This window comes from Henckelia pumila, chromosome 2, assembly GCF_033568475.1.
Source record: "Henckelia pumila isolate YLH828 chromosome 2, ASM3356847v2, whole genome shotgun sequence".
Lineage (NCBI taxonomy): Eukaryota > Viridiplantae > Streptophyta > Magnoliopsida > Lamiales > Gesneriaceae > Henckelia > Henckelia pumila.
In genome coordinates this window covers 169,377,042-169,390,606 of record NC_133121.1, presented here as the reverse complement: position 1 = coordinate 169,390,606, position 13,565 = coordinate 169,377,042, and the positions used below count along the sequence as shown (strand labels likewise).

At 36.5% G+C, this 13,565-nt stretch overlaps 1 pseudogene; it reads left to right on the top strand.

Annotated features, from left to right (window-relative positions):
* Positions 1-1,505: 1,505 nt before the first annotated feature.
* On the top strand, positions 1,506-10,403 carry LOC140878929 (uncharacterized; annotated as a pseudogene).
* Positions 10,404-13,565: the final 3,162 nt, after the last annotated feature.

Sequence of the window (13,565 nt, the reverse complement as noted above, 5' to 3'; positions counted from 1 at the left end):
CAATTATAATTATAAATTATTTAAATAATAAATTATTTAATTTTTAAAAAACAATAATTATTAAAATAATTTTTTAAATAAAGTAAAAATTCTAAATAATAATGTATATATATATATATAAATAATAAATTTAAAGTTTTAAAAATAAAAAAATCTTAAATTTTAAAAAAATAAAAAAAAAATTCGAAAAACCTGTTCAACCGGTTCAATCGGTTTTCCGGTTCTTGACCGGTCCAACCGGTTCTTGACCGGTTTTGACCGGTTTTTCGGTTTTTGGAGTTGGTCCGGACCGGAGAACCGACCGGTTCCCGGTCGAACCGGCCGGTCCGGTCCGGTTCCAAAAACATTGGTTTAAACATCAAAAACACCTTATAGAACCATGCAAAAAAACGCACACAAGATTAGACAAATTAGGTACTGAAAACAATAATGTGTTGTCAGTGATAATAGAAAATGTCGTAAAATCGAGTGACTTTTCATAAAAACCTAGAGAAAATAAAAAATTGAAATGAAACCCGAAGCGTAAACTGCTTAAATAAACAAATTATAATAAGATCACGTTTTTAAAAAAAAAAAAAAAAAAGGCAAGTATCATAGATGCCAATCAACTCAAATCCTATGATGACAAAAAAAAGCATAGAAATTGGAGATGATGATTGGATTTCTGAATTTATCTAAACAAAGCAAGGGAAAAAAAGATGAAAAGAATCTAAATGATCGAAATAGATTGAATAAACTGTTTTTAATTGAAATGATGGATAAATTAAACCGTGAAACATTATTTACTGACCATTCACAGTGTATTTAAGTTCATTATTCACATGCAACATATGTAATTGCTACTAGTATTATATAAATGAACGAGTATTTTTAAAGCCCAGTGTGGTTACTTAACCAAGTTTTCCCATCGCTAGCATAGTTTGCAACATGGTTCGAGTGAGAAGTTTAATCCATCAAAGGTTTCGACCAATTTGATATTATGTCTGCAAAAAGTATGAGGCTAAATCAGGCGATTCGGAGAGGACTTTTACGCAAATGCACCTCGTATCCGACTGTGAGTGATTGTCCATTTTCAACCTTTTGTGCTGTAAGATCACACAAACCCAGATTTGATTTTAGTTGTATTCGTGAGCTAGACGATGCTGTGTGCATGTTTCGTGAAATGGTGAGAATGAGGCCCAAGCCTTCTGTTATTGAATTCAGCAAGCTATTGACTGTGGTGGTAAAGATGAAACACTATTATGCTGCCCTCCAAATGTTTGATGAAATACGTCTCTTAGGTTTTCTTAACGATTACACGATGAATATGGCTATTAATTGTTATTGCCAGCTGAATCGAGTAGATTTTGGGTCCTCCATCTTGGGTTGCTTCTTCAAGCTTGGTCATGAACCTGACATAATCACCTTTAGCACTCTCATCAAAGGGTTGTTTTCGGCAGATAAGCATGCTGATGCAGTCGAAATATTTGAAAAGTTAGTAAGAGAGAAGCTATGTGAGCCAAACGAAGTCACATTTCTAGCGGTAATAAATGGGTTGTGCAAAGCTGGGCACACTCTCATTGCCCGTGATTTGCTGGGTACGTTGAAAAAAGGAACTTGCAAACCTGATGTCAAGTCATACAACACGATAATTGATAGTCTTAGTTAAGACAAGATGGTGGATGAGGCACTCCAATTATTGAACCAGATGATTGAGAAAGGGGTTACGCCAAATGTTGCTACTTATAATTCAGTGATCCACGGGCTTTGCAATTTTGGCCGATGGAAAGAGGTTAAAAACTTGTTTATCGACATGCAAGGTCTCAAAATCTATCCAAATGTGATTACTTTTAATATATTGGTCAATGAGTTTTGCAAGGAAGGAATGATCAATGAGGCAGAGGATTTGTTGAAAAGCATGAAGAAAAGAAATATTTCGCCTGATATTTTTACGTATAGTGCCTTGATGGATGGATGTTGTTTGCGAGGAGAAATGGATAGAGCACGAAGATTGTTTGATTCCTTGGTATTTATGGGTCTCGAGCCGTGTATCATTAGCTACAACACTATGCTCAATGGATACCTTAAGAAAGGAATGGTGGATGAAGCCTGTAATGTTTTTCATGAAATTTCCTCCAAGGTTTTGGAGCCTACAACAGTTTCCTACACCATCATGGTACAAGGATTATTTCGTGCAGGTAGATATGATGCTGGCCAGAAGCTTTTCAATGAGATGGAGCTCGGAAGGTATATCCTGACCTTATTACTTATAATATTATCTTGGATAGCTTGTGTAAGACTCAACAATTTACCCAAGCATTGTCATTTCTGAGAACAATGGATGATAAAGGTCTCAGTCCTGACATTGTGACTTATAACATCATGATAGATGGCTTATGCAATGGTGGAAAACCTGATGTTGCTAGAATTATTTTCAGCCAACTTCATTTGAAAGGTTTGAAGCCCAATGTTGTGACTTATAGCATCATGATCGGTGCACTTTGTCTAGTGGGGCGTGTACAAGAGGCAAAAGATATGCTAATAGATATGGAAAAAGGTGGTTGTATGCCCAATAGTGTGACATTCAATGTTTTTGTTCAAAACTTGCTAAAAAGGGAAGAATTTAACGAGGCAATGCAACTCTTAGAAGAAATGGTAAGAAGGGGTTTCTCAAGTGATGCAACAACCGTGTTCATGCTACTGCATAAGTTAGAGGACTGTCGAGATAGTGTTCTCCTGGATATGATTAAGAGGCTTGTCCCGAGAAAATGAATTATCCTTCTCTGAAATCCAAGTTTTCCTAAAATACTGTTTGAAGTTGTATACATTTTTTATGCTCGCAAACGTATGAAAATATTTACATGAATGCCCTCCAAATGTTTGATGGAATGCGTCAGTTGGGTGGCGTTCTTATTGATGATTCCACGACGAATAACACGATTCATTGGTATTGCCAGCTGAATCGAGTAGATTTTGGGTTCTTGATTTTGGTAGCTTGTTCAAGCTTGGTCTTGAGCTGGACATAATCACCTTTAGCACTCTTATCAAAGGGTTCTTATCAGATAAGGCTTCTCATGCAGTGGAGATTTTTCAAAGAGACAAACTATGTGAGCCAAACAAAGTCACATTTCTTGCCGTAATAAATGGGCTGTGCAAAGCTGGGTGCACTCTCATAGCCTGTGATTTGCTGAGTACATTGGCGAAAGGAACTTTTAAACCTTATGTCCACTCTTAAAAGGAAAGAACATTATGAAGCAATGCAACTCTTGGAAGGAATGGTAAGAAGGGGTTTCTCAGCTGATGCAACAACTATGTCCATGTTGCTTCATAGCTTCAAGAAATTTCAAAATAGTGTTCTGCACTTCTGCTTGATTTGATCAAGAGACTTGTTCCTAAGAAATGAATTATCCTTCTTCAAAACCTGAGTTTTCCTAAATTCCTAATTGAAGTTCTATGCATCTCTCAACACGAGTAAATATATGAAAAATACTTCCGTGGAATGGTTAGTATGTTCCCTCTGAAAAGCTAGTACTTGCTCAAGTGTCATTTTTATGTTTGTGTTCTATCGTTATTATAAAACTTTTGTCAGTTTAGTGATTTGATTTTTGCGATTTCCAATTCACTTTTCTCTCCTTGTGTCAGTTGATTGTTGGTGGGAAATGGAAGCCTAAAGAGGATGCAACTTTAAATATGGTCCAGGATTAAGGTAGCTTTAAGTATAGCATTCCTTGGCAACCAAGTGTAAGACTCAATTGCTACTGATCCTTTGTCTCTATTATGATGCATAATTGTTCGCCACATTTATAGAACCTTCTTTAAGGGATATTTTGCTTGCTGCTATTGCTTCTACTGAAACAAGTTAGGTCCGTCACTTTGTTGCTACTGAAAAAATGGATATTTTGCTTGCTGCTACTGCTTATTGCTCATTTATGTTCAGTTTTTCTTGCTTTGTTTCTTCTACATTTTTCTGCACAAATGCAGTTTTCTATTCCTTCATAAATGGGATTTGTATGGTGGGTTCAAGCATTACAGCTTCGATGAGTTAATGCGGATGACAGAATGTTACAAGTTTACCCTTGTATGTTGTACCCTGTCTGGAACATTTCACAGGACCATCCAGAAAGAATTGGGAGCTTGGAACGTGCTTGCCAAAGCATGGGAGTATTTCCTTCCCGTTAAATTGTGATTTGCAAGTCCGTCATCATACAGCTTGAATCCACGGGTGACCTGACCTCCTGTATGGTACACTTTTCAATTTCTGCTTTTGATTTAGAATGGTTGCTTCTCGTCACCAGTGTTCTAAATTGCGGTCGAGGCGGCCGCCTAGGCGGTGTCTAGACGGTGACTAAGGCGGCCCTTGTAAGCAGTCTGAGGTCATCCGGCGGTCGAGGTGGGCAAGCAAGCGGTCGAGGCGGCGGAGGCGGACAAGCAGGCGGCGGAGTCGGTCAATGATTTTAAAATTTCAATCAATTATCAAAGTCAAATAATTTTAAAAATTATTCAAAGTCAATCAATTTTAAAACCTTTAAATAGAATAAAAACACCTCTCACTCTCTTTTGTATTTACTTTTGGTTTCAAATATCCTCCACCATCAGCCACCACCTACCTCAAACCGCCTCCATCTGCCCTCCGCCGCTGCCGCCATCTTCCACCACCTTAATTGTCTTGTTAGTTTGTATTTATATATTTATTTGAACTTTGTCTAGATTGTATATATTGTATGAAACTTCTTTAGGCATAAACATTATTTAATTACATATATTACACAAAAAAATTTGACTATTTGTAATTACATTGCATGATCATGCATAATTTTCTATTACAAAATGCTTAAAAAAATTCTACCGCCTAGGCGGCCGAGGCGGTAGGCGGTCACTGACTGCCCCGCCACCGTCTCCCGCCATTTACAACATTGGTGAGACTAGCAGCATCACGATCTGCGGTGTTAAAGGCGTCTTGTCCAATGATGAGATTGAAAGAATGTTGGAGGAAGCCAAGAAATTTGAGCTTGATGAGGAGGAGCAGCAAAAGAAATCCTTGGCAGAGAATGAGCTGGAAATTTGTATTTATGGCATCAGAAGTATTGGAATGAACAAGAAACGTGCTGGCAATTCGCAACTTGCATATTGTAGAAAAACTAAAGAGATGAGATTGTCTTCCATCAGGTGGTTGTATGAGCACCAAGCTGTAGAGGCAGATGTGTTTGAGAAAAAAAGAAAGAGGTGGGATCCTATAATTAGACTAGATATAGTTTAATGTTGATTACTAATTGATGGAGATTAATCTGGTTTACGTTTTGTGTTTGAATTAGTTTACATTATTAGACCATGTTTTTTTTCTTGTTTGAGACTATATGATTGGATGTTATTGAGCCAAACATTCAACTTATTGTTTGGCTTTGACATAATGAATTTTAGTTAATCTTTTACTTGTGTGAGCTTCTTAGATCACAGTATCCGCAAATTTATAGCTTAAAAACTAAATGACAGATTGTTGCACACACTTCTACTGATGTTTAATTTAGACAAGAATTTTAAAACTATATAAGTGACAGATCTTATCAATAATTCTCCACTATTTCTGTTTAAGAGAAAAAGAGAAAGTTTAACCTTGGATGTGGGGGTTGGGGGCTACTGCCTCCATTGTCGGAGACTGCACCACTCACCCAGTTGCTTTGGTTAAGGTTCGTATGCACATATCTTCAGGGTGCAAAAACATTCTGGTGCAACTTGCATTTGGTGAGTTTGTTTTTCCATCTCATGAAGACTTCTTCAACCTGTTTTGCGAAGGCGAGTGGAATTGGTTGTAACAATTATGTAAAGTTCAAAATTTTCTGTCTCAGATCAGAATTTCATTGATCATGTTATCTGGGAATTTTAGTTAAGGAGGTCAAGTCACAGCTTCCCTTTTCTCAATTTAGTTTTGTTTTTTTAATTGTTAGTTTTGGATGTTTAAAAATTGGTGGTTGTTTTTTTTTTGGGATCAAGCTTGGCCGATATGATTTTAGTGGATCAAGAAATTTTCAAGTAGGAAGTTAATGTGTGAAGCACATCTAAGCAACCGGAAAAGGCTGTGTGTGTATGTAGCACACCAAAGCAATGGGAAAAATAAGATGATGTTCGGTCAGTTGTGAGTTTGATGTTATGTATCAAGGTAACAAGGAAGAGATAGTTCTTGTTCTCTATATTTCATACTTTATGGCTTTAGTGGTCCCCATTATTTTTTTGCAGAATGGATATGATTGGTGTGGACTCAGTGAATCAGAAAACACAAGGATTTTCTAAGTGAAGGTAGCAACATATTGTTTCTCTCCCATCATCTATTATGAGGACTGAATATCTACTCAATTTAGATCATCCGATAAAGAAGTTAATGTTTGTATTCAACAGTACCATATGTTTAACTTATTAGCAATTCAAATTAAGAAATTGCTAAATAACATGTGCCAATTTTACAAGTGGAAAAATAGACTGCATCTATCTATAGCTGAGAGAAAAAAGTCAAATATGGAACATATATGAAACATTATCATAATTTTATTCGAACTAAACTCTCACAAAATCCTTATTGTTATGGCTATTCAAGTTTGCTCTTTAGAATGTACTAAGACCATTACCTCTTAATGTGATGTATTGGATATTTTCCCTGATTACTCTTAATTTTTGACAACGGCAAACCTTTTCTACCTTCAAGATTTTCTTCGTTTCTTGATCATTTTTTCTTGGTTTCTTTTATGGTTTGGATTTGTACTTTTACTTTTTTCCTGAAATTTTGTCCTTTTGGTCCCATTTGATATTTTTTAATCTTCATAATCCTTGTCTTATTTTAAGGTTGCGTGAATTGTTGGGAGGAATGGAAGAACTTGACCTAGAAACAAAGAAGACAATATGAACTGGTAAATTTTTTTGTGGATAAAATCCCCGTTGTTGCTAGAATTCAATTTAAGTTCTTTCTGGAATTTGATATCTAAAGTTTGTCTTTTGGCTTCTAATTTTTTAGATGGCATCAAAATATAAGGAACAATATATGAAAGAAATGGAACTATAAAAGCAGAAAAAAGATGAAGAATCAGCTCAACTTAAACAAGGCAGAGAATTTGCAATACTTGAAAAGAAATAGAAGACAGAGAATCTGATTAAGGTTGTCCCAATTCCAAGCATTTCCCATTTACCAAATTTCTAAAGATGGATTCGAGTTTCAAATTTCTGAAGACTTGATCCGCCCAAAGGTTCTTCTAGCACTCTCATCAAACGGTTCTTCTTTGCAGATAAGGCTTTTGATGCGGTGGAAATTTTTAAAAATTTATTAAGAGAGAAACAATGTGAACCAGATGAAGTCACATTTCTAGCCTTGATAAATGGGTTGTGCAAAGCTGGCCACACTCTCATGGCCCGTGATTTATTGGGTACGATGGAAAAAGGAACTCGCAAGCCTTATGTCTTGTCATACAATGTGATAATTGATAGTCTTAGTAAAGATAAGATGGTGGATGACGCACTCCAATTATTGAACCAGATGATTGAGAAAGGGGTTTCGCCAAATGTTGTTACTTACAATTCATTGATCCAGGGCTTGTGCAATTTTGGCCGATGGAAAGAGGTGAAAGACTTGTTTATTTATATGCAAGGTATCAAAATCTATCTAAATGTGTTTACTTTTAATATATTGGTTGATGCATTTTGCAAGGAAGGAATGATCAATGAGGCAGAGGATTTGTTGAAAAGCATGAAGGAAAGGAATATTTCGCCAGATATTGTCACGTACACTGCCTTGATAGATAGATATTGTTTACGAGGAGAAATGGATAGAGCACAAAGATTGTTCGATTCCTTGGTATTTCTGGGTCTCAAGTCATGTATCATTAGCTACAACATTATGCTCAATGGATACCTTAAGAAAGGAATGGTGGATAAAGCTTGGAATGTTTTTCATGAAATTTCCTATAAGGGTTGTTTCGTACAACATCATGCTACAAGGATTGTTTCGTGCTGGTAGATATGATTCTGGCCAGAAGCTTTTCAATGAGATGCAAGCTCAGAAAGTACATCCTAGCATGATTACTTATTCCATTATCTTGGATAGCTTGTGTAAGACTCAAAAATTTACCCAAGCATTTTCATTTTTGCGAACAATGGAAGATAAAGGTGTAAATCCAAACATAGTCATCTATAATATCATGATAGATGGATTATGCAAGGGTGGAAAACCTGAGGTTGCTAGAATCCTTTTAAACAAACTTCATTCGAAAGGTTTGAAGCCCAATGTAGTTAATTATAACATCATGATCAGCTCACTTTGTCGAGTGGGACATGTACATGTTGGAACACGTTCTCGGATCTGTCAGATCTGATACCCATAGCAGCAGAAGTTTAAAAATTTTATTTTCTGATCTAGAACGATTCCAGATCATGGGTACCAAAACCGTACGATTAAAATAATATGCGTAAAATAAAACAATAGTAAATTTTACCTCTCAAGTCTCAACTTGAGGTTATGGACTCCAACAGATAAATCTGCTCTTCTTGTATATCCCAGGAACCGATGCCTCGATCAACTCCTGAATCAGGTCCATGAACAGAATTCTAATCCCTCTAATAGACTGCACTAGAAAGTCTATCAGAAGTTTCTACGAAGAGAAATTAATAGATCTGATCAGTCAAACCAGACTGCAATTTTCGAAAATTGCAGACTGGATTTAGAAGGTGAGGAGAGGGGATTTTCGAACCCCTAGGGAGATTTCTCTCTAGGTTTCAAAAATTATGAGCTTGAATTATGTAATTTATGTACTGCAATAACTTATTTATAACATGAGCTGCTAACAGCTTAGGGTCCGTTAGTCATAAGTTCAAGCCTGACAAGCAAAGCCCGCATATTCAGAAATTAATATAAAATTCATCGTGACTCAAATTGATAAACCAATTTTACCAATGTATACAGAAACCTTTTCTGCATATTTTAAATTCAAGATAAATTTTCTGAATCCGAATTCAGTGGTTTCCAAAAATGGCATCCCCATGTTATTTTAGGAAATCTCACTCCCTCTATTCATTAATAAGAAGTCCTACTTCTCGTTCGCTAAATTTAACTCATTAAATTTAACTATCTCGACGGGGATTAGAAATCTATTACTTGTGTGACCCTCAATGGTTCAGGGATACAGCTAGCTGTGGGCTCACAACTCCTTGTGACTCGGAACAACAATTTCCGCGTTGCCCATCGAATCATGATAAGAGCGCCTAGAAACATCGCCCCATGATTCCCTAGGTATCACTGATAGTGCCTGCAAGAACCAGTGGGTTTCGGTTAGCGTACAGTACGGTCCCTTCAACCATATATCCCAATCGAATCAACAACCATTGGTATATCGAGAGTCGTTCGAGATTCGATAACTATGCAATATATCTTGAAAATCAAATAGTGACATCGCATGTGCAACTAGAAAACCAAGTAACCTAAAGTATATCATGTACTCTGTCCAGAGATTTTTCACACTAATATCTCTTCAGATCGCATAGGATATCCACACTCGCAAGCGTGTGGTGAATCCTTGACAACAAAACATTGACTCCTATATGTGTCGTAACTGTACCCAATCTCGACACCTGATGACCCTCATTGAGTCGGTAAACGAGTCAAAGTACAGTACTAGCATATAGAGTCTCCATGATGTTTCAAGTAGTAAGGACTAATGGTGTAGAATCAAAACCACGGACTTATCCACTCAATTAGTGAAAACCACTTGGAAAGTCCGAATAGGGTAATTCGATCATCCATCCAATGAATATCTATTTTCATGCTTCGAACATCTCTATGTTCCATACCAATGAAACGTGGTACTCGGCATCGCAAATGGAAGCCTCAATCTCGAGCGATCCTTATCCTTATTGCGGACGGCTCAATTGACTAGGAACTGGTTTAGAATATACAGTGATTACAAGATATGTTTCTTGATAGTCATCCATGTCCACTATCACATCTTTCATGCACTTTATTATATTCAAGGTCTTTATCTAAACATTGTATAGTACGTCATAACATAACAATATGATAAAAGATAAAGTAAATGTCAATAAAGAGTGTAAATTATATTAAACAAAGATTGTTTACAAATAGAGTCATAAAGGCCCTTAGCCACAAGTTGGCTAGCAGGACACCCACTCTTTCAGTACAAGACGTCAAGTATATGTTAATAGATATGGAAAAAGATGGTTGTACACCCGATATTGTGACATTAAACATATTTTCCCATTGCTTGCTTAAAAGGAAAGAACTTTATGAAGCAATGCCACTCTTGGAAGAAATGGTTAGAATGAGTTTCTCAGATAATGCCACAACTATGTCCATGTTGCTTCATAGGTTCGAGGAATGTCAAGATAGTATTCTGCTCGATTTGATCAAGAAACTTGTTCCTAAGAATGAATAGTCCTTCTTCGAAACCTGAGTTTTCCTAAATTTTTAATTGAAGTTCTATGCATCTCTCAATATGAATAAATATAAAAAATAATTGTTAGTTTTTGCAAAGTAAAATGGTAGATGGTGCACTCCCAATATTGCACAAGATGGTTGTAACGCCCAGAATTATTTAATTTTGATCCGAGAATATTTAATTTGGGAATATTTGGAGTTTTGATTTAAATTATAATATTCTTAAATTATTTAGGATTGAAATTGAATGAAATAAGAAGCTGAGGAATAAATTGCAATTATTGAATAGTTGAGGGGCCAAAGTGCAAAATCTTGAAATTTAGTGGGACACTTGTTATTTTTATTGGATTGCACGTGTGATTCACTATGTTTCATCAGAATTCTCAGAAAAGGAAAAGAAAGAACCGAGAGCAAAACCGTGCAAGATTTCCAAGCTTTTCTTCTTCTTCAATTTGAGATATCTTGAGCTACGGATATCCGATTTCGATTTCGAAAGATGTTCTGGAATCCTCGCAAGACGACCTTAGATTTGATGTAAGTTTCTTCTTTGTTCATCAATGTTTGATAGTTCGAAAATGACAGGGATCAGAAGCTGGTATTGACTTGATGTTGTTGAGCTTCTATCTTTGATAATCTTGAAGTTGAGTTGAGAATTGGTTGTTATATCATGTTCTTGTGATGTTACAACTATGGTTCGATTGATATACCTGCTGATATGTTGGGTTTGAAGCTTCACCAGCTGATATACATGTTAGAAATGTTCTTGATATGTTCGGAATCGCCGAGTTTGTACCGATATGCCGTCGAACTCTTGATTTGAAGTGATTTGCTATTATTCTTGAACTTAGAAGTTGCTGAACTATTAGCTGATGATTCCTTGATTGTTATTCTATTGTTTCAGTGCATAAACAGAGTATCTAAACTCAAGAAGTCGACTCCAAAACCGATAGAAGATAGAACAAGACTTTGACAAGTTCGAAGACATCCTAAACACCATATTTGAAAGGTAAAAGTGGACTATTATTTGATTGGGAATACAACTCGAGATGGTTTGTATCGAGTTCCCCTAAATCACATACTTGTTTGATTATTTGCTCTTATGTTCTTTATTTTGAGTTGTTGAATAAGTTCTTAATATAATGAATGCTTTGATGATGATATATGTTGCATTCATCTTGAAGCCTTATTCCTTGATTTTGAAATGAACGAAAACGTTCGAATAGACGATTTGAGGAATTGTATATGTATGGCCTGGGTGGTTGTTTTAGCCTAGCGTCTGATTTGCATATATAATTTCTTCAAAGTCTAGAGAAGAAAGATACGTAACCCCACCTCGATCGGGAGAGTCGGTGGATTAGTTATGATATCTACTTCTCGGGATCCCAACCGACGAATGACGAAATGAACCTTGTTTTAAAACATGCATCGTATTTACTTTTATATCATGAGTTTGATATATGATTTGTATTGCATGTTTAGTTGCTTTTACTGGGAAATATATTTCTCACCGGAGTTATCCGGCTATTTGTTGTGTTGTATGTGTCATGACGATAGGCGGAAGTGGATCCGGGCAAAAGCGGAATTGAAGAACAAGAGATGAGAGATTAGCGTGATGATCCGGTATAGAAATGAAGTTGCTGTCTTATATGTTTAGAATAAGAGTTGAGGCTTTGAATTAGTAGACTTGAACTTTAGTTAAAGTGTGGATAGTTGATCTTGTAAACAAACACTTGAAACGATGTTCTACTCTTGCCTTGAGTTATTAATGTATATTTATATGTTGTTGATTTGAGATGAGTTCGTTACCATGATGATGCTTTTGGGAGTTGATACAACATGTTTAGAACTTGATTCTTACTTTGAGCAAGTTTTAGAGATGATTTTGAGCTGCATTTGTTTGGGCAAGAAACTGCCCAGGGCCGCGCCCGAGCTACAGAAAACAGCAGCCCGAGCGCAGCCAGGGCAGTTGGCTACTGTTTTATCACCAACAGGGTGCGCCCGAGCGGCGCATTTCAGCCGCTCGAGCGCAGCCCATTTTAAAAAAAAAAAAAAATTCCATCTTTGAATGTTTGGTGTTTGCTTATCTTTAATTCATGATCTTGGATTATTTATGTGAATTTGAGAGATTAAGAACCGGGTCGTCACAACAGGTGGTATCAGAGCAAGACAATTCTGGACTTAGTTAGACAGTGAGTGGGGTAGATCGAGTCATCTTCCTTGCTTATTTATGTGATTATTCTACGATGAATTACATGATTGAATTACATGTTGTAAATGCTAGCATGATTTACTTTCAAGTATTTTATTACAAGATGTTGTATTTATTTTATTTGAAAGTATGATTACGATGATTAAAGATGCATGCTTATTGGAATATCTGAACTGATAGAGGCATGTATCCTGATGAATTATGATATGCTACCTGATTATCTAAATTGATTGGAAGCATGTCTTGTTGAATACTTTGATTATTTATTTAAGATTGAATCAGAACCGAGTCTTGATCAGAGGTAAGATGATCAGAGGAGGACTGAGATAATTTGATGATTTGATATCCTAACCATTTTGATAATCAGATATGTCTCGACTACCAGGAAGACCTCCTCTTAGACCACAGGTCCCTACTCTACCACAGGTTCCTATTCTTACACCGGAACAGATAGTTCATACTCCACCGACAGTGGTAACACCGATTGTGCCTCAAGCTACAGTCCCGAGTAATGAACAGGGAAGTACTTCGAGAGACATGACTGATATGACTGCGACTCCAATGGAAACACTACTGAAACGTTTCCAATCCTACAAGCCGCCAACTCTGAAAGGTACTGAGAATGCAGTTGAATGTGAAGGATGGCTTTATGACATAGAGATGTTATTTGATTCACTTGACTACGGTGATGAGCGAAGAGTCAGACTTGTTGGTCATCAGTTGCATGAGGTTGCTAAAAGCTGGTGGTTCACAACAAAGAAATCTCTGGAGCGTCGAGGAACTGTTCTGACTTGGCATGTATTCAAGACTGAATTCTATCAACGTTTCTTTTCGGTATCTTATCGAAAAGAAAAGGGTGCCGAATTTGCTAATTTGAAGTAGGGAAACTTGAATATTGAAGACTACGTTGCAAAATTCACTACATTGCTAAGATTTGCTCCACATGTTGCA